The following is a 22288-nucleotide window of genomic DNA, read 5'->3' on the forward strand; positions in this document are numbered from 1 at the left end:
TGCCCTGAGCAAATATTTATCACTACAAAGACAAGGAAAAGGATATTGATGCAACAATGAACCGGAGAGGGCTTCCTGTGAGGTTTCTGGTCTATTTTTCTGACAGGTTTGTCCTTGAATATGATAGTGAGATCATGAGCCCATCCTACTGGGGGAGGAGGGGTTCTAAGCAAGAGGGTGGAGGATTATGATGGCAAGTCTTCCTGTAAGGACTATGGGGAGGAAGGCAGCTAGGGGACTCCTGAAGTGGGTGTGGTGGTAGATTTCACTGGAGGCAGACTGCCCATGCCACCCACGTGCTCCCTGCTCCCACACTGGGTTGGCAGGGAGTCTGTATTCCCTCAGCTGGGCTTCTCTCAGACCCTGGCCCCGTCGCTTTTTTTAGATAGTATGTCTAAGATTGGGATGGCCTGCCACTGGCCACCTTCTTCCCCACGTAGAAGGCGAGAGGGGTTGAGCAATCACTCAGGTCTTTGGGGTCTCCTGCTCTGATTTCTCCGTCTATGCCATCTCGCGGTTTCCTATCTTCCTGAGACCTATCAATATTTTGGCCCGCATTCTATCTTGTTTCCCAATATTATGATGTCAGCCTTCCAAAAACGGCTTTACCTTCTGGCAATTCTAGAAGAGACGTGGAGCTGGACACCTACGTGCTGGTGGTTAGGAAATCACGTGTCGTGGTTCACTGGCAGAGAGGCCAATGCCCTTTCCAGGCTAGTGACACATCAGGAGGAGAGATGGGTCTTTCCAGCTGAGGGCCATCATCTTAGAACCCCACAATGTCCACCCCCATGCAGTGTGCCCTCGATGGTCCCGACACCCAGGCGGCAAAACCCACCGAGTTCTACGAAGAGCTGGGACAGCTTATCTAGCTTGCCTGGGCAGACTGTGGCCCACCCACCAGTAGTCAGTGACCGGGACTACCCAAGGGGCCTGCAAGCCACTGTATGGGCACCTAGCATGCTGCTTTTGTCCTCTTTCAGCTTCTGGGGAGAGCCTTTGGAGGTAACTGATCACGAACCCTCTGTACCTTGCCACCCACAAGAGCTGAGAGTCACGTAGCTGTTTGCACTAAGAGCTTGGAGAAAGGGGCTCCACCTTGTCCCCCCGGAAGCTGCCCAGAGGCTGTCTTTAGTCTACAGCAGCTCCCCTTCCTAAGGTCCCCTAGGCTCCCTACATAGTATAGGCTCCATGGCATGGCTCTGAAGGCATCTTCAGGGGCTCCTGCTTGCAACTTTAGGCTCATCTCTCCCCTTCTCCTTCCAGCCTGTGTGTTCTCACCACAGGGAGCTGCAGACTTCTCAGAACACACACCGTTCCATCACCCCAAATGCCCTGTCCCTCCTAGACTTGTAGCGAACTCATCAATGTCCTTCAGACCCACCCGTGATGGTTAATATTATGTGCCAGCCTGGCTGGGCCATGGTACCCAGACGTTTGGTCAAATGTTATTCTAGATGTTTCTGCGTATTTTATAGATGAGATTAACATTAATCTGCTCTGCTCTGCGTAAAGCAGACCCTCTCCAGAATGCGGGTGAATCTCATCCAATAAGTGGAAGGCCTGCACAGAACAAAGACTGACCTCCCCTGAGCAGGAAGGAATTCTGCCAGCAGACGGGTGGCCTCTGGATTCGAACTATGACTCTCTTGGGCCTGCAGCCTGCTGGCCCACCCTGCAGATTTTGGACTTGCCACGCCTCCATAATCGTGTGAGCCAATTTCTTAAAAGAAATCTCTCTCTCTCTCCAAATATATGTATTCACATCTTTCTGGTTCTACTCCTTCGGAGAGCCCTGACCTCACAGCACCCCAGGCATCAAATCCTCCAGCAAGCCTTCCGTGCCCCTCTAACATTCAAATACCGCTGTATGTCTCACACTGTGTTGGAGTTTGTTTACAGGCTTTTCTCCTCCGAAGACACAGGCTTCTTTTAGGCCAAGGAGCTCTCTCACTCGCCATTATATCCCTAGCACCTCGCACAGTGGCAGACACAAAAATAAATAGTACTTAATGGCTAATATTGGCCCAAGGGAAGGTGAGCTACTTAGAACAAGAGAGGACTAAAGCAGGTGGCCTAGGGGAGTCTCATTGCATAGAGGGAATCAGGTCAAATTCCTTGAAAGGGGTCCTGTAAGATGGGCCAGAGAGGGACAAGGGAAACAGTTCCCGAAAACCAGGCTCCTAGAGCCACTCCGAAATACAGGTCAGCAAAGGGCCTGTAACAGTTCAATGTCGGGGCAGGCCCCATGGGTCGGCCTACAACCAGTCCAGCCTCTTTGGCCCCACCCAGGAACTCGGTGTCATTCCATATCTACAAGACCACGATGTCTTGTCAGGAATTCCCACTTCGGTCTTCCTTTTTTGATGACAACTAAGCTCCAAAAACACTTGGGGAATGCACTGTTTGTGACCTCGAGGGGAGCAGTTCTCTGTGTTCTCTAGCTTGTTACCTGATCCCCCCATCTCTCTAGCTGTGTCTTCATCAAGCAAGAAGATGTTGTCAAGTAGAATTTTCTGAAGCTGAGTTACCAAAAAAGGGGGGGGGGGGCTCCTTGCAACCCACACCTCCTTACATCCTTTTCTGCACCCGAACTGAAACCAGGTGGGTTTGAAAATTCTACCCTTGCGGAAGGCAGGGGCTGAGGATGCAGGACAGGAGGGGGACCCTTTCAGAAGCACCGCTCTGCATTTCCCAAGGCTCTGAGCACAGGTCTCTGGCCACCCGGTGCGTTGTGAACAAATAAATGAGTGAAGGAACAGACGGTAAACTGAACGGGTATAGCACACCATCAGTTCCTCCTTACAGAACAACCCAGGACCAAGTGTCTTTAATTCAGGAAAGAGGAAAACAGCCAGAAGAAAAGATAAGCTATAGATTGATGAAGGGACTGGGGCCTTAAGAAAGACGAATCACAGTGGGACGCCTGGGTGGCTCAGTCCTTGAGCCGCTGACTCATGATTTCAGCTCAGGTCAAGATCTCACGGCTCGTGGGTTCCAGCCCCGCATCGGGCTCTGTGCTGACAGCATGGAGCCTGCTTGGGATTCTCTCTCCCTCTCTCTCTGCCCCTTCCCTGCTCTCTCTCTCTCTCAAAATCAATTAACTTAAAAAAAAGATGAACACATCTTATGACAAGAAGACAAACTGAGAATCAACTGGGATAATTACAAGGGGGGCTGACATTACTGAGCGCTATGTGCCAGACGCTCTGCTAAGAACTTGAAGCCCGTTGAGCCCCCAAAGCAACCCGTGAGGCAGGTAGTATCTTTAAGTCCATTTTACAGATGAGGCAAGTCAGGCCCAGAAAGTCACACGACTTGCCCAAGGGTGCACATGCAATAAAGGGTTGGGCTGGGAGTCAAGGTTGGCAGGTGGCTCCAGAGCATGTGCTCCTAACCACCTCCCCTTGTGGCACTGGTAGCACTTAACCCCGGAAACAAGGAAAAGCTTGGATTTTGCTCAAGGTCAAGGGGATGGACCCAGGCCCGGGGATCTAGCCGCCTGGCTCCGCCCCCACCTCACTGTGCTTCCAGGGCAGTCATCCCTGATCTGTGCTGCCTGTTCCCATATTTGAAAAAAGAGGGTATTGCACTCGGCTGGGTTCTGGGGACATTACCTACCCTGGTGCTCTGGAGTCTGCTGCTCCCTAGCTGGGTCTGCCAGCTGCCCCGGGGCCTGCCCACCCCAGAAAGCCTCACGCTAGCCCACACTGAGCCCTCCAGCTAGGCCTGTTGGGTATGGACTCCCACTTCTTGCCGTTCTAGGCTTCTTTTCCAGGACCTGACCTCCTCTCGCCCTCCCACCTGCTTGTGATGCCCATGCCCCACACCTCTCCAGCTTCCCAACCTCCCCCTTCCCACTCCTTCCCACCTGGGCCCACAGTACTCCCAACCTTTCTGCCTCCTGACCTTCATTCACCCTGACAAATACAGAGTCCTGAACTCAAGAACCAGGAGGGGTTTATTGACACGAAAAATAAATACACCGGGGCCTAGAGCTACCCTCCCAAGTACCTCCTTCCAGAGCCTGACAATGCCAGCCCCAGCCTCCACCCTTCATCTTGGATCCTGAGAAGGTGGGCAGAGGTGGGACCTTGAGACTCTGCTGCCCTTTTCCTTTGCCCAGAACCTCAGAAGACCCGATAGCATTTCTTGTTTATCCCGCAGAAATGGGGCAGCCTCTGCCCGCTGCAGGCCAGCACCAGTGTGGCAGGGTTAAATGCCGCAGGACACGCCCTTGGAGGCTCTAGGGCATCTGGAAGGGGGACCCAGGGGTGGCCTGGGGAGGGAGTGCTGGAGGGTAGCCAGGACTGCTGGGTGCTGAGTCATGTCCCCAAAGTGCCAACCCTGCTCACTCACCTGCAGGGACTTCCCGTTCCCTTCCCAGAACTCCCAAATGCTCTAACACACACTACAATCCTCTACAAACGGGTTTCCCAATACGTTAGGCCCAAGTAAGTGATTCCTCTTTCCCAAACAGGATCACACCCTTGCCCTCCTGCACAGGACATGCACAGCTCCCCTCTCCCATGGCAGCGACAGTGGCACATTCTCGATTGCTTACTACACGCACAGGGCTGGGCATGAGCCAGTTTACGCTGTGTTGCCTCACTGAGCTAAGAGTCTCATGTGTTATATCTTTACCTACAGATTTTAGAAGCAGAGGCTATTGTTTAAATTACCTTTATGCTCCCTGTGCCCTCCCTGTGGGCGCCCACAGGTGCTTGTGGCTTGATGAGTGAATAAATGAATGAATGAAGTCACGATTGTGGAAAACCTTGGTTAATGAGTAGTTTACAGAAGTTACCTTAATTATTTCCTGGAAAAAAGGAAACTAGGAAACTAGAAATATCCTTTTTTCCTGGAAAAAGGAGACCTCTGAAACTAGAAATATCCATCTGTTAATGAATAGAATTTTCCTTTTTTTTTTTAAACGTTTATTTATTTTGAAAGAGAGAGACAGAGAGAGCACGAGCAGGGGAGGGCAGAGAGAGAGGAAGAGACGGAATGCCAAGTAGGTGCCATGCTGCCAATGGAGAGCCTAACGCGGGGCCCGAGCCCATGAACCGTGAGATCCTGACCTGAGCCAAAAATCAAGATGCTTAACTGACTGAGCCACTCGGGCGCCCCAATGAATAGAATTTTCTAAATGTTGAGTGTCATTCTCATAAACGTAACTTCTGCAACCTGCTATATTAGGTGGTGTTAGTATAATTCACATAACATACATTTCACTCTCTTAAGTGCACAATGAAGTGGTTTTTAGTATCTCCATAAGATTGTGCAACCATTATCACTATCTAATTCCAGAACATTTCCATCACTCCAGAAAGAACCCCGGTACCCATTAGCAGTCATTCCACATTCTCCTCCCCCTTCCCAGTCTCTGGCAACCATTAATTTATCTACTTTCTGTCTCTATGAATTTGCCTCTTCTGGACATTTTATATAAATGGAATCATACAATCTGTGGTCTTTCGTGGCGGGCTCCTTTCACTTAGCATAACGTTCTTAGTCATTTGCTTTAAAAAATATCAGTATTTCACGGAGTTTCTCAGAGCATCTTGGGCCCCAGGGGTTCTGAGGCCATAATGCCTGTGGTGACATGCTGGTCAGAGTCGGCCACCATGAGCCATTAGGACAGCATGGGGTCCGGCAGCAGATGTATGGAACCACACAGCATGGGAGCTGGATGGTAGTCACAGTCTGGGGCCAGCAACAGAACCAGTGGTTAGGAACCAGTTAAGCATGGGAATCGTATTCGGAATGTTCCTTGTGGGGTGGGACCCCTGTGGTGTACTCAGGAGAGCCCAAGGGACCAGCTACCTGCAAATCCCATTCTCTGGCAGGGAGAGAGGTATGTTAAGGACACCAGTCCTGGACCTGCTATTCTGGCTTTGAATGGAGAGCCCCATTTCTAAGATGGTCTCAAAGCTCAACAGAAGTTGTGGGTCCCCACGGCTTGGCTGGTTCAGATCTGGGGGGTGCCGAATGGACATCCCAACTGCTTCCCCACCCTCTCTGATGCCGGGCATCCTTTTAGCGGGGAAGTTGCTCCTGGCAGGAAATCCCAACAGGCTGAGTGGAGTGTCAAGAACGCTTTGGTCTTAGTTTGTCCATGAATTGATTAATTAATTAATAGTGAATTCCCTTTTTGTGTTTTTGTTTGTTTGCAATTTTAACTTGCTTTATTCCACAGAGGATCTGATACGGTTTACAAAAACAAAATAGGAGCATGAATTAAAAATGACAAACCAGGGAGGGGCGCCTGGGTGGCTCAGTCGGTTAAACGGCCCGGGTCATGATCTCGAGGTTCTCACGAACCTGCGTCGCGCTCTGCGCTAACAGCTCCGAGCCTGGAGCCTGCTTTGGATTCTGTGTCTCCCTGTCTCTCTGCCCCTCCCCAGCTGGCACTCTGTCTCTGTCTCTCTCAAAAATAAAATTAAAGAAATGTTAAAAAAAAAAAAAAAGACAACCCAATCCAGAGGGAATAGAAGACACAAGGCTTAGACCAGAAGGGATAAAAGAACATGGATAAGGAGGGGAGAAGGCCCCACATGGTGGCTGTATTCGGGGCCTGGAATCAGGGGGCAACTTCTTGGCAGTGAAAAGAAAGGACAACAACACAGCTCAGTGTCCTGATGATAAACACGCCAGTTGCTCGGAAAAAAGCACAGCTCTTCTTGGCGCTAAGATATGAAGGGAATGTGTCTCATGCTGTTTCCAACAGGGAGCCATCCATGAAGTCATCCCTCCAGTACGACTTAAGCTCCTATGGGCTGGGTCTGCTGGCATCTAAGACTGCCCTTTATTTACATCATCGGCTTTTGTTTGGGAAACACTGTGCCATTCGGTGACCATCATTCCAAGTTTTGCCAGAAACATGTACCATCTGTTCTGTTATTTATGTAATATTTTCATTTACATTGACTTGAGCTTGCCCTATTTTTAAATTTTTTTTTTCAACGTTTATTTATTTTTGGGACAGAGAGAGACAGAGCATGAACGGGGGAGGGGCAGAGAGAGAGGGAGACACAGAATCGGAAACAGGCTCCAGGTTCTGAGCCATCAGCCCAGAGCCCGACGTGGGGCTCGAACTCCCGGACCGCGAGATCGTGACCTGGCTGAAGTCGGACGCTTAACCGACTGCACCACCCAGGCGCCCCATGAGCTTGCCCTATTAAAACATGGGCTCCACCGAAGCAATAGGGATCATAGGCGTAACTCTAGGATTTCACTGAGTTAAAGACGTTACTATTAACATAGATAATTTCACGCATGTTCCTCTGAAAATCACCTCACGTTCTACTAACGGTTTGTGTCCCACTAGTAGAACTCACGATGCACTGGGGTACATCTCCCTTTATGGACAGCAAAGCTTCCCCTCATCCCCTCCACCTGATGGAGTGATGGAGACGATCTATGCACCAGACCTGGTTTAGGGTCTCCTTTCAAACCCTGTAATCGTAGAGCTGGAAGGGCCCTTGAGCAGCGTCCAAGTTAAAGCCTACATGTGACAGATGAAGAAGCTAGGGCTCAGAGAGCAGAAGGTCCTTGTCCCAAATCACAAGGCCAGTGACAGTGTGAGGACCTGTCCCAGCCTCACCTTCATCATGGCTCCAGATGGATGGATAAGCATTTATATAACTGAAGACTGGATCCCACTGAAGGAGGCTGGTTAATACACGGGTGGGGTCTCACCCAACTCCACGGCAAGCCCCGTGAGGGCAGGAACCATGTCCATTTTGTTCACCACGGTAAATCCAGCACCCAGCACTCTGCCTGGCACATAGCAGGTGCTCAGAAAACACTGGTGGGATGTTACTGCCAAGTTCAGGATGATGATCACTTCTGGGACGGCGGGAGGGAGGGACCTCAGATTGTGCAGCGACTTCCAACTGTATTTGCTGAAGTGTTTTTCAAGTGGGGCCGTGGGTGTTCTGCCATTTGTTATATTATTGTCTATATTGTTGTTTCTATCTGGTTGAAATATTTTTTAAAATTTAAATATATTTGTTAAATACATAAATAAATACAATGTCCCTTAACAAGTGGTTTTTTTTTTTTTTCCTCCACTAATATAATCCTCTGTGCTGTAGCTCAAATGACTTTAACCGCAGTGGAAGAAATGGCTCTGATTTCCATCGATACCCTCGCTGGGGGTCTTCTCAGCTTTTCACCTCTCTCTCCACTTCCAAAGCCTGTGGCACTTAAGGGGTGAATCGGAGCACGACTGAGGCCAACCAAGGCAGAGGGTGCATCCCAAACCTGGCCATGGCATCACTGGCGTGGCTCACACAAACTGAAGTGATCCAGGAAGACAATTGGAGAGCCCCAGCTGGATGCGCAAGGGCTCCGCTGATGAGCGCCCCATCAGGGCAATGAGCGCTTCTGTAAAACCAAGCCACCAACCAACATCTGTGTTCCCCACCTGCATAAGACAAGTCTTGGCATATATATATACATATATACATATATACATATATACATATATACATATATACATGTATATATATGTATATATGTATGTATATATATACACATATATATGTATACGTATATATGTATGTATATATATATGTATACGTATACGTACATGTATACGTATGTGTATACGTATATGTATACACACACACACACACACACACAGACTATTTTTTGGATCAAATGCCAGGTTAGGTTGTACATGGAGGTTGCCAAAGTGGACCCACAAAGTCTCAGTGTTGAGCTTGGAAGGGACTTTCTAGGGCACTGTCACTAGCTCCCAAAGCGGCTTGCAGGCCTCCCTTAGGGGCTACTCCCAGGAGACGACTCACAATCTGGGGCAACACAAGAGATATGGGAGTGCTGATGCATACGGGCACTTGTACTCCAATGTTTATAGCAGCACTTTCAATAGCTAAATTCTGGAAAGAGCCTAAATGTCCGTCAACTGATGAATGGATAATGAAGGTGTGGTTTAGATATACCATGGAATACTACTTGGCAACGAGAAAGAACGAAATCTGGCCATTTGCAGCAACGTGGGTGGAACTGGAGGGTATTACGCTAAGTGAAATAAGTCAGGCAGAGAAAGACAGATACCATATGTTTTCACTCATATGTGGATCCTGAGAAACTCAACAGAAGACCAGAGGGGAGGGGAAGGGGGAAAAAAGTTACAGAGAGGGAGGGAAGCAAACCATTAGAGACTCTTCAATACTGAGAACAAACTGAAGGTTGGTGGGGGTGGGGGAGAGGGGAAAGTGGGTGATGGGTATTGAGGAGGGCACCTGTTGGGATGAGCACTGGGTGTTGTATGGAAACCAATTTGACAATAAATTATATTTAACGTTAAAAAAAACAAACTGGGACAACAGCACTTTTTCTTTCTTTTCTTTCTTTCTTTCTTTCTTTCTTTCTTTCTTTCTTTCTTTCTTTCTTTCAAACCATCAGGGGATGTATTCTCTTGTTTTTATAAAAATGGCATCACCCTATGCACATTACTCTGCATCTAGCTTTTCTCATGAACAATCTTTCTAGGCCAAGGCTGACATTTTTTGAGCGGTTAGTATATACGAGGCACAGTCATTAGCACCTCACGTGCTCAAGCCTATAGGGAAGGCACTGTTATAATCCCTACCTTGCCAAAGAGGAGACTAACAGTCAGAGAGGTCATGTAACAGTTTGTAAGTAGTGGGATCCAGATTTGAACACTAGCAAAATCTGTCTCTAGACCCTGTGTTCCCAGTCACTGCTCTTTACTGCCTTCCTAAACAGATTCAGGGTCTGTCTCATTCCGTTTAATAGTTGAATAATGGGCCACAGTTTGGATACGGCACCTTCAAACTTTCTCTACTGCTCCGTTTTCATATATTTTTTTCTAATTTTTTTGCCAGTGGAATTTTGCATTAAACATCCTTTGCACACATATCTTTACAGATGGATGCTATTGTTCCATAGGCCAGGTTCCCAGAAATGGGACCACGGGTCAAAGGGGTATGTGTGTTTTGGGTGAGAATAGCTATGAGGCCCACTGTTTGCCACAACTTCCTAAGGATGAGTCATGTGATTGGAACTCACCGGTTTGATTCTGTCTTGAGGACATATCTCTGACCCCTCTTCTCCAGGACAATCCCTGAGATGGTTGAGGAGAGTCTTCTCTTCCCTAGTTTCCATACATGTTCCTCTCATAACATGGTTGCATGTTCCCTATGGCTGATCTAGATACCTCTTAAAGTACGGCACCTTCTGGGGTGACCTCCTCCTCATTGAAAGACACACACACACACAGAGACAGTATTTTTTCTGATGTCAGTGGTGCAGTAGGTAGGATCCAAGGAGGTGGGGTTCCAAGTTCTTTTCAGCCCCTGCCAAGCCATACACCTGCCTCCCTGAGAAAAAGACCAACGAAATTCTACCGCCACATGATAAGAAAACGGACCTCATTCTTCAATTAGGGAAAATGCCAATGATTTTGGAGCTGGACAGACCATCAAGCATCTTCTAGCTCAGTGCTTTCTTTTACGAACGAGCCCTGGAGGGCAATGACCAGCTCAGGCTCACACGTGGGGTGTGGGAGCTGGGAGCAGGGTCACCGGGGGGTTCTTCTCTCCAGCTCTCTCTGCCTGCTGGTTCTTAGGAACCATCTTACTAGAAAGGCACTGTGTAAATATTTTGCTAAGGAGCCAAGAGAGGAAACTTACCCAGGCTGAGCGGCCCTGTGCTGGGCGCTAGCCATGGACACAATGCTCAATGAGGGCCATTATCTGGGAAGGGAGGGCTGTTTGTTCCGCTTCAGGACGGTGCCAGAGCCCGGAGCCACCAGGCTTGCCACTCCGGCTGCCACACAGAAGAGTCTCCTTGCACTCAGCAGACTCTGCGGTTACGCAATGCTGGGCCAGAAGGTTAACTCTCCCCAGACGGGAGCCAAGCCTTGGTCCTTCCTGCCTGAGCATGTCCATCAGAAAATGCTCAAAATTGAGGGCCTCCCTGTTTGCAAAAAATGCTCAGACCCCGAAGCTGCCGGTTTATTCCGAAGGGTGTAGTAAGCCCATCTGGCACCTTCCTACCAAGGCACTGGGTCCCAGCCACGGTGACTGCTCTCTGCTCTTCAAGCATCGCTCACGGGCCATGTGGCCCTGCTTCCCCATCAGCGCTCCTGCCCTTCTAAGAATGTTCCTCTTGCCCCTCCCCCTCTACAGTGGTTCTGGTTGAGTGCTTCTCCCTCTCTCTCTATTTTTCTATTTTATTTTATTTCTTTTAGAGAGAGCGAGTGAGCAAACAAGTGCAAGTGGGGGAGTGGGACAGAGGGAGAGAGAAAACCCCAAGCAGGCTTCATGCTCAGCATAGAGCTCCATCCTCATGACCACCTGAGCCAAAATCAAGAGTGGGACGCTCAACCGAGCCACCCAGGCGCCCTGAGCGCCTCTCTCTCTTAAGCACAAGTTCTACCCCACGTTCACAAAGCCTTCCCCGACCACCCCAGCCATCAGTCCTGGAGCTGAAGGAGTGAGTTTTCAAAGCAAAAGAGACCTTGGATGTTATCTATCCAACCGCTCCATTTTCCAGATGAGGAAACTGAGGCTGAAAGCCGTTGACTAGCCTGAGAACAGACTGAATAAATGTGAGTATCCGCAGGGTTCTCCTCCCTAGACTCTCTCACACCTCACATCCCATCTGTCAGCAGATTATGCTGGCTCGGCCTTCAGACGGTTCCCAGAATCCGACCACTTCCCACCGCCTCCACAGCCGCCAGCCTGGTCTGTGACACCATCACCTCCTGATGACGACATCAGCCTCCCAGCTGGTCTCCCATCCTGCGCTGGCCTCCTGCAGCTCGGTCTCCACACACAGTCAGGGTAGACCTTTTAGGGCCCTCGGCAGATCTCCAAGGACTTCTCAATTATCTGCCCGCCTGCCATCGTCCCCTCTCCAGCCTCCTCTCCTCCAAGGCCCCACCCCTCACCCCTCCAGCCACACTGGCCCCAGGGAGGTCCCCCCCCCCCCATGTGATCATGCCTCTGCCCCGAACACTCTTCCCCAGGGAGGACACAGCTCATTCGCTTCCCCGTTAGTTCTTTGCTCAAATGCCACCCTCCGAGGCCCACCCTGACTGCTTGGTTCCTTTTCTTTCCTGACTCACCCTGCCACATACTATGTATTTTACTTAAGTACAAGATAATATCTGGGGCGCCCGGGTGGCTCAGTCGGTGAAGCGTCCGACTTCAGATCAGGTCACGATCTCAGGGTTCATGAGTTCGAGCCCCGCATCAGGCTCTGTGCTGACAGCTCAGAGCCTGGAGCCTGCTTCGGATTCTGTGTCTCCCTCTCTCCCTGCCCCTCCCCGGCTCGCGCTCTGTCTCTCTCTCTCTCAAAAATAAATAAACACTAAGAAAGAAAAAAGATAATATCTATGTATTTATTTTGTAGGTAATACAAAATATATGATATGTGACAAGGTGAATATGTGTGTCTCTTTCCCCTATCACAATGTAGCTCCAAGAGGTAGAATCCGCCTTTTGTCACCTAGAATGGGATGTGGTGTCTTCTCTTTTAGGCATGGCTGATTTTAAGGATGAGCCGCCTCTAAGGATGGAGGAGGGTGATGGTGGCACCGTGCCACAGTGCATGTGAGCTGGAGGTGGGGGAGGGGACGAGTTTGGTGGCCCAGGCAGGATCAATGGAAGGAGAGGCTCTGAAGGCTCTGGGGAGGCCAGCCGAGAGGCTGCCCAGATGCTATATATTTAGGACCTAATAGGGGAAGAACCCAGACCTCAGCCGGGCCCAGGTAGGTCCGCTTCGGAACAGCTGATTAATTCCGAGAGAGGCTCAGAAGACCCAGGTGTGGCTGGCCCCTCCCTGCTTTCAGGGAATCTGCAAATCCAAAATCTATCGCTTTAAAAGCTCTCCAGTGGGAGACTCGTAGACCAGGCCACGTTTGGGGACCTCAGCCAAATCCCTCTGTGAAGAGCTTTATTCCCAGGAATAAATATCGGCTGAGCGAATAAAGGGAGAGCCAGAAGGGAAAGGGAAGGAGCTAAGACAGACCCAGGAGAGGAGAAGGAGGCCCGGAGCCACAACACGATCCCACGGGAGGGTGCCAACCAGCACCCGGCACAGACCGAATGGCTTGTCCCGACAGGTGGGACAGGCGGTTCCCGTTCCCACTTGCTCTCCCACACCTGCGGCCATGCTGATCGGAAGCCCAAATCTCGAGCAAACAGAACCTCGTGATTTCGCTTTTATTTTGACTGACAGTTTTATTTACCCATGGCACCATTTCTTTGAGGTTGGCCGGTTTTGTTCTAAAGAGGGGCCCGAAGGGCGTTCCCGGGTGACTGGCGGCTGACCCCTCTTTTCTGGGTCGGCCCCAGCCCATCCCGACTCCGCTTCTCCGCACACTTCGTGGGCTCTTTCACGAAGAGCCTTTTCTTCTAGACGTGTGTGCTCATCCCTCGGGCGCTGGTCCTTAATCCCCTGCGTGTCTCTCTGCCATTTCTTGCCCTGATTCGCAGCTTCCACGGCTGCACACATCACCGGTGCTGCCCTGGAACTCCCCAGGCAGACGTTTCCAGCGGTGACGGCTCAGCTTGGCCAACCATCAAATGCAATATGCTTCGCGCCAACCTCATCTCTCCCCCTCTGCATCGGGTACGGCCATTCTCCTACACTTCCAGGCTCACCGCGTCAGAACCACCCCAGAATCCCACCCTTCTGCCCCCACATCACCTCTTCCACCCACCCCACCCGTCCCCTCGTTGGTTCAGCTGTGTGCCAGCCTGTGCTGGGGTCTGGGGACATTCACCATACCTTTTTTCTCCTCTCTCTGGGGAACCTCCAGGACCACCCCGGGCCCTGGGGTTGTGAGGGGAAGCCTGTGCCAAACTAGCCAGTCCCACGTCCACAATTCACAGAGTGATCTTGGGCAAGTCACTTCCCATGTCTGAGCTTGGGTGTTTTTATCTGCTCTTGGAAAAGATGATCCATTCCTGCTTCGCCTCTCCCCAGCCTGGCAGAGACGTGCACGGGTGATGTCAATCTACAGAATGCGTGTGACCATCACCTTCAACCGTATTGCAGCCTTCTTCCTCCTACAGACCATGGCTTTAACCCTCTCTAGCCCCCCAGCCTCCTGAGACAGGGCTGTAGAATCTGTGGGGGTTTTTGATGTTTATTTTTGAGAGAGAGACAGAGTGTCAGTGGGGGAGGGGCAGAGAGAGAGGGAGACACAGAATCTGAAGCACCGAGCTGTTAGCACAGAGCCCAGCGCGGGGCTCGAACTCACAAACCGTGAGATCATGACCGGAGCCCAAAGCAGACACTTAACTGACTGAGCCACCCAGTCGTCCCAGAATCTGTGTTTTAAAGAAACACCCAGGGGCGCCTGGGTGATTCATTGTGTTAAGCATCCAACTCTTGATTTCAGAGAGGTCTGTGTGGAGCCTCTCCCAGTGTGGAGCCTGCTTAAGATTCTCCCTCTCTGCTTCTGCCTCTCTCTCTCTCTCTCTCTCTCTCTCTCTCTCTCTCTCTCTCTCTCCCCTGCCCCCTCTCTAAAAAATAAAAATAAAGAAAAATAAAGAAACACCCCAGGCAATTCTGTTGTAGGGGGTGGTCTATGAGCCACACTTGGGGAAATTCTGGCTCAAGAGATGTTCCAACCCCCTCTGCACCGCCCCAGCCCCGGAGCAGGCCCCACCCTGATTTCCAGGCCCAGGCCCCAGTCTCTCACAGGAGTCCCTCAGTGGTCACCAGGGTGGGCTGTCCGCTCACCAGCCTGAACCCAGAGCCGAGTGTTATTTCTTGCCATTTCCCCAGCACGGAGAGCCTTCCTGACCTCCCTCTCTCTGAACCTCTTTCCCACCCCGCAAGGTCCAACTCAGATGACTTCTCCTTCCTCCACAGAGGTCAGAAGCACCTTGTCCTGGGCACCCCAACAGACACATTCCCTGTCATTTCCATCCTGGGTTGCTGGCTGGCTTTTCACCATCTCACATCTTAGCTTCCTAGCCAGGCTGTAAGCTCCCTAAGGGCAGCCGTCTGTCTTACAGATCTTTTGTGTCCAGTAACAATGCTTCCCGAGCAGCTACAAACACTTAAACACACACCAGCACACCTGAAGGAGGGGGGCAGAATTCCTGCGTGAGGGGTGTCCTCTCTAAAGCAAGGACAGAGGGTGCTTGCACACATGCCCAGAGCAGAAATCCAGAGACCCCACAGAACCCCAGGGCAACGGTTCCTAATGTCGTGGCGGAGAAGCACGAGGGTGGGGGCAGAGAAGGAGATTCCAGAAGGAAGGAACTTTGGGTAAAGTGTGAGGAGTCCTTTCTGCACAGCAGTTGGGGAGGAGGAGGAAGAGCGACGGAGAACGGGAACGGGATGGATGAGGGAAGCTGAGCCGAGGAGATCCACATATCCTTGTAGGTCAAATCCGGCCCGCTGCCTGTTTTTGTCCATGGAGTTTTACTGGAACACGGCTACACTCGTTCCTTTACACGCTGTCCGTGGCGGCCTTCACGCAGCACAGTAGAGGTGACCAGGTGCAAGGGAGACCGTGTGGCTCACAAAGCTTAAAATATGTACTATCTGGCCATTTAGAAAAAAAATGTTGCTGATCCCGGCCATGCATGTAGGAAGATATTGGTGGGTTTTAAGCAGGGGACAGCATGGTCAGATTTGTGTTTTATCTTTCTATCCCTCTGGGACAATGTAGGGATGGGTGGGGCAGATGAGCTGGCTGGAAGGGAAGGTGGTTGGGGGCTAGTTAACTGTCCAGGTGGGGGGCAAATATGACATCATTGCTGTTGTTTATATAGAGATCTATTTGTTTATTAATGTTTATTTATTTTGAGAGAGAGAGAGAAAGCAAGCAGGTGAGGGGCAGAGAGAAAGAGAGAGAGAAAATCTCTCTCTTTTTTTTAATGTTTTTATTTTTGAGAGACAGAGCACGGGCAGGGGAGGGGCAGAGAGAGAGGAAGACACAGAATCCGAAGCAGGCTCCAGGCTCTGAGCTGTCAGCACAGAGCCCGACGTGGGGCTCGAACTCACAGACCGGGAGATCATGACCTGAGCTGAAGTCGGACGCTCAACCAACTGAACCACCCAGGTGCCCCGAGAGAGAGAGAAAGAGACAATCTTCAGCAGGTTCTGCAGTGTCAGCACTGAGCCCGACGCAGGGCTCGGTCTCACAAACTGTGAGATCATGACCTGAGCTGAGATCAAGAGTCAGACGCTTGACCGACTGAGCCACCCCGGCGCCCCTGTCACGAGATTTATTAAGAGTTGCTGTGTGCCTGCACCGGGCTACGCCCTTTACACATACTCCCTCACTTCCTGTGCACAGCAAGTGCAGGTAAGTGCTGTTCTCATCTTACAAATAAGGCACAGAGAAGTGGAGCAGCTTGCCCAAGGTCACACAGCCGGTAGGCAGCAGAGCCAGAACGCAAGCCCAGTGCCAAGCTTGAGGTCTTCGGGGTCAAGCGTGTGTGCTTGTTGACAGATCCCTTCATGCCTCCCTGAGAATGCACAGAATACAAGTCTTCTATAGGAGAAAATCTTCCCTGAGTCGAGTCAGGCAGGAAGTGGGAGGCAGGAGTGTGGCTATTTTGGAAAAGCGACACGAAAAACCACGAAACTTCCTACCTGTCCCGTTTTGCTCCCATCTGTCCTCGGAAACAAGGCTGCCCCTCTCTTAGAGAAAAAGGTGTTTCTCCCCACACGCTGGCTTTGCCGCTGTGGCGGGAGAGAGTGCTAAGCTTAGCACACGTTCGCTATTTTTAAAGGACTGTATAAACAAACAGGGCTATGTAAATAAGAAAAAAATGAGGTCATCCTTTTAAAAATCTAAAAATGTTCTTTTTCTACGGGGTGAGCAGCAAAACCTCAGAAAGAGCTGGTGCTTTTTTATCCCTGAGCGCCGGCCCCTCCCTCCCTTGCACCCCCCCCCCCCGCCCCCCAGGGAAGGCAGGCAGCCTGTGAGTCGGGACTCCTGGGTTATATTCCTGACTCTGTGGGCTCTGCCTCAAATGCCCAAAGCCACTGCCCAACCCCAGCCACCAACTCCCTGGGGCATCAGTCCCCATCCCAGGCATTCACAAGACCCTCCTCCTGCACAAACCTGCTTAGAGTGCTGAGCCAGCTGCCCCCTGCCATCCTGCTTCCTCTACCCTGGCCTGAACCCGGGTCTGCTGAGTGGCTGCAAAGGCCTCTGCATGCTACTTAGAAGCCATTTGTGCACTCCCTCCATATCCAACCCCCCCCCCCCCCCCAACACCACAGGTTTCCCTGCACATATTCCAATCTCCCCACATTCTTCCAGACCTCCTCTCCCAAGCTGATGGCTGGAAGTCACGAGAGCAGCCAGGGGAGCTGTGTTTAGGTCATCAACAATCATCAGGAGACACCCCAAGTTTCGGCAGGAGCCCGGGAGGCTTCCCTGTTTCCCAAGAACTTCTTCCACTGACCCCCCCCCCCCCCAGCCCTCAGCATCCTCGGCTCCGAGAAGCACAGAGATGAGAACCACCAATATTTGATGGGGGGGGGGGCTTTCAAACTGAGTTCCACGGAGGTATTTTAGAAGTTCTTCAAAGGTCACTCGAGAAGTTTATTCCAAAAATATAGTTCGACTGCTTTTAAATAAAACCATGGTGGAAAATGGACCTATGCATTCAAACATGTGCCTTAGCACATCATAGTAACCCACCAGGTACACACAACAGGTGTGGCCAGCTTAACTTGGTTTGGGCAGAACTCAGACTAAAGCCTGGGCAGGTCTGGAACTTCAGTATAAAATGGGTCTTCAAGTAGAAAGATCGGAGCTCTTTACTGGACATGTTGCTTCTTTGGTTCAGGACTATACATCCTTACATAAAACCGCACAAACACATACACTCTGAAACTTTGCATGATATGAGAATATAGTATGTGGATTATCACGAAGACGTCATCAAGATTGTCTGCTTCCTGTCTGAGTGTTGTAATAGGAAGGAATGCAAGCTGTTGCCTGATACTCTCAGTGATGCAAACCAGAACCATTCTCCTCCTTTCCTAATGTCCATCTAACATTGAACTGAAGATCATTCGGGGCTGAAGGTAAGCGGTTAGAAGTCTGTTACCATTCACATCATCTTATAGATAATGATTTGGAATTTTCTTCATACTGTGCAACCAAGCCAAACAAAATAAAAACAAAAAGGCAATATTAGATGTTATAGTTGGTATGTGATAAAATGATTATCTAGAGCAGAGGCCGGCAAAATTCTATAAAGGACCAAAGAGTAAATATTTTTGACTTTGTGGGAGAGACAGTCGGTCACAATTACCCAACTCTGCCACCAGAGCAGGAAGGCAGCCATAGATAATGTGTAAGTGAATGGCACGACTATGTTCCAACAATATTTTATTTACAAAAATCAGGAAAGAGCCTGGATTAGACCCGTGGGCAGTAGTTTGTTGACCCTTAATCTAGACTCTGAGATCTCAATGTTTTTATTGATGGACGTTCATAATAAATACATGTCAAAAATTGGGCACCTGGGTGGCTCAGTTGGTTGAGCGTCCGACTTAGGCTCAGGTCGTGATCTCGCGGTTTGTGAGTTCAAACCCCACACTGGGCTCACTGCTGTTGGCACAGAGCCCGCTTCAGATCCTCTGTCCCCCTTTCTCTCTGCCCCTTCCCCTCTTGCGCTCTCTCAAAAATAAATAAAAACATTAAAAAAATAAAAGATAAATGCATATCAATAAACTGCCAATATAATCTGTTTTATATTATTGGCATTCCATGTAGGATTCGACTTTTAAAAATGGCTTCTAAGACCGTAGAAGTTTGCATACTACTGGCCGAGGGCTTTGCTGCTGAGAAAATGCTCTAGTGTCTCTTTTCAAATTAGGTTCATCTTGACTTACTCAGAAATCACATTTACTCTGGAGAGAGCCTCAGTCCAGGTTCCCAGTAGAGGGGGGCCATGGCTCCCTGCCCTCCAGTAACCTCAAACATAGCCGTTCCCAAGCTCACATAGTGTGAATGGGCCTCCCCAGCATAGGGGAGTGTGCAATGTCAATGAAGGCTGGCCCCCAGCTGGCTCCTACCTGCTATCCCCACCTGCCCGGGCCTGAGCCCTCTCCCTCATTCAGAGGCCATATGTTCCAGCACCCTCCGTGGTGGCTAGGGAGGCTGTGCCAGCAGTGGGCCAGGAGCACCTGGACACTCCAGAAGCCCTGAGTCGGCACCCCATTAATCACAGAGGCTTTTATTCCCCAGGGAGAGCACAGGAGGGGGTTGGGGATCAGACTTCTTGCTGGAACTGACAGCTCATTTCCCTCTAGACCAGTCCCATCCCTTACGGATTCTTCCCTGCAGCTGTCAGAGCCCACATGGACAAAAAGGGCATTTAGCAGTAAAGTAGGGGAAGGCAATGCGAGGTCTGGGGAGGATCCCCACCTGTACTCTCCTTGACGGTCCTCCCATATCTCTTCCTGCATATCCCTCTGAGGTTTCTGTTTCCAGCCAGGTTCAAGTATTTCCTGCGCACCTACCCTAATAAACCCAGATCCTTCCCCGAGACTGCTGGCAGAGAAGACCCACAAAGGCTGTGACATATGCAGATGGAAACAACTGCTAAACCGTGGCACCACGAGACGTCCCATGATGCCATGGAAGGGGACCGACTCATTATGGCACTGTTGATTCCTATGAAAATGTCGATATTCCTGGGGAAGGGTCATCCTTGAAGCTGTTATTGCCTTTCTTCAGGATGAGTCTTGGTGGAGAAGAGAGTGCTGGGTCTTCTGTGGCCAGAGGCTCTGCTCATTACTTGCTGTGTGATTATCTTTAAATCACTGAACCTCTCTGTGCTCAGTTTCCTTATCTCTATAAGAGGGGCGATAGAACCAAGCCTCACTCGGGTCTGTGTGGTACTCGGATTTGCCGATAAAGTCCCAGGCCCCATACACAGCGTTGGTGGCTTTACTTCACTCTGACTCTTACGCTGGGAACCAGATGGCCAGAGCATGGCAGACATGTCACAGCACAGCAACCAGGAGGGCAGAGAGGTGGCCAACCTGCCTGCACGAGTCCGAAGGGCTGCTCACATTCGGGGATCCCTTACTACATGTCCAGCAACGTTCCAGGGGCCTTCCCTGCATCTGCACAGCAACCTGTGAGGTGGGCGCCATTACTTTCCCATTTTACAAGCAGGACCAAGCAACTTGCCTCCTAAATCGTAAATGCCTCACAAAACCGGTAAGTGCCTGAGCTGGGATTTGAACCCAGGAAGGTCCAGAGCCTCCAGTATTAAGCACCACATCTAACTAGTTCATGGCACATCTCTCAGAGTGAGGCACAGGGTGAGGCACAGAGTGAGGCAGTCCTTCTTCCTCAGAGTCCAGGGGTGACTCCCCCACCTCCACTGGAAAACCCCGGTCACAGCCTGGGTCAAGGGGGCCCACGTGGTGCAGCCGAGCTGTGGGCAGAGGCCTGGGCCCAGCTACCCCAAGGCTCCCCACAGAGGAAGAACAACTAGGTACGGTGGTGCCCTCTTCGAGGGCTGCCCGAGGCCCTAGCCTCCTCTCTGTAAGTGTGAAACCACTAGGAGGATGGGGATGAGGCATTGCTCACCGCACGCCAGGCTGGGAAGGCCCTCAGGACTCACAGCCAAGCCCAGAGACCCAAACACAGGGAGAGCATCACCAGAGTCCCAGAAAGAGGCCCCGGAGCACCCACACATCAGCTGCGTCTGAGTCAAGATACAGATTCCTGTTTCCCCCGTCCCAAGAGTCTGCTTCGGAGAACATGGGTGGGCCAGGAAATCTGCTTTGGTGGGGGTAAAGTTTATTTATTTATTTTGAGAGAGAGGCAGAGACAGCTCGAGTGGGGGAGGGGCAGAGAGAGAGGGAGACAGAGAATGGCAAGCAGGCTCTGCCCTGCCAGCGCAGAGCCCAACGCTGGGTTCAAACCCACGAACCGTGAGATCGTGACCGGAGCTGAAACCGAGAGTCGGCCGCTTAACCGACTGCGCCCCCTTTGTTTTCACCAGGCAACCCCTGCAACCTACTTCGGTGATTCTGACACACCCCGAAGCCAGGCAAAACATCCAAAGACATATTCCCAGCCCAAAGAGCTCTAACACCACACACCTAGCCCGAACCACAACCTGAACTTCTAACCTGGAGCCACAGAGCATACCGGAAGAGCTAAATATTTATATACACAAATACGTAGATGGACGCCGAGGCCCCTCCTCAGGCTAACTTAACCAGCATCTCTGGAGACGAGGTCTCGCTACTAGAAATTTTTAAAAACTTTCTAGATGATTCTAACGTGTAGCCAGGGCTGAGAACCCTACATCCTTTCACTTCTTTACTGCAGGGAGGGTCCTGAAGAGATGCCGCTCAGTCTTAAACACCCCCTGTGCTCCTCTGAGTAGTTAGGGGGTGGCCAGGGGCTCTTCAGGCAAGAGCCATCATGGGGGTGGGGGGAGAGGGGGACAGAAAAGACGGTGGAACTCTGGTGTGTGGGCCGTCATGTGAGGAGGCTCTCGAGAGGAGTTGTTGCCATGGACAGAATGGAAACTGAGGAACTGGGAAGACAACTGAATTTGGGGGGAGGCAACGTGGAGGCAGGGAAAGAGTGCTGACCCTCACGGTCTCTGCTCTTGGCCAAGGAAGTCCTGACGACTTCCAGTTTCCACAGAGGCTCAAGGAAGGCAATAGTAATAATAACAACAACGATACATTTGGAAGAGGAAGAACAGTAGAGAGCTCATGCAAAAGACCAAAATGGCGCCCCCATCGAGCATACTCACTGATGGCCTGTTTCTTACCTGTGCTGAAGGCACCACTTTCGATGACCAAAACTAAAACACTGTTCTCTTTGGAAACCAGCGTTCATGTCCACTTCTGCTGCGTGGCCTTCCTCTCATGCTCTGCTCTTCCCTCTGGAAGGGAGAGCTTGCCTGGCCAGTATCTCTTGAGGATCCACCACGAACTAGTTAGAGACTGCCAGGTTTGTGCCTTGAATCCTGCAAGAGACAGTCAAAAAAAGTATGATCAAAGAGGTTGCTAGGTCAACTTCTTCACACACAGAACAACCTCTGCCCGGTCCCAGGAGGCCCAGGCCCCCAGCTCCTCCCAAGCTGCCCATCTTGGGCTCGATCCCCACGTCCCTTGGGAAGACAGTATGGCATGGTGGTCCTGGTACCATGTTGTATCTTGCACACGGCACCTAACTTCTCTGAGTCCCCCGTTTCTTCACCAATAAGTAGGCAGAATTCTAATTCTAAGGTGGCCCTCAAGGTTTCCCGTCCCCTGATGT

At 50.8% G+C, this 22288-nt stretch overlaps 1 protein-coding gene across 2 annotated transcripts in view; it reads right to left on the reverse strand.

The window, feature by feature from the left end:
* HIVEP3 (HIVEP zinc finger 3) overlaps window positions 1–22002 on the reverse strand; it is a 95218-nt gene extending 73216 nt beyond the window's left edge. For both annotated transcript variants that reach the window (XM_030328167.2, XM_030328166.2), the window contains exon 1: window positions 21798–22002. The gene's annotated coding sequence lies outside the window, so the exon portion shown is untranslated. The remainder of the gene's footprint in view (window positions 1–21797) is intronic.
* Between the last annotated feature and the right edge of the window lie 286 nt (window positions 22003–22288).

Source organism: Lynx canadensis, chromosome C1, assembly GCF_007474595.2.
Source record: "Lynx canadensis isolate LIC74 chromosome C1, mLynCan4.pri.v2, whole genome shotgun sequence".
Lineage (NCBI taxonomy): Eukaryota > Metazoa > Chordata > Mammalia > Carnivora > Felidae > Lynx > Lynx canadensis.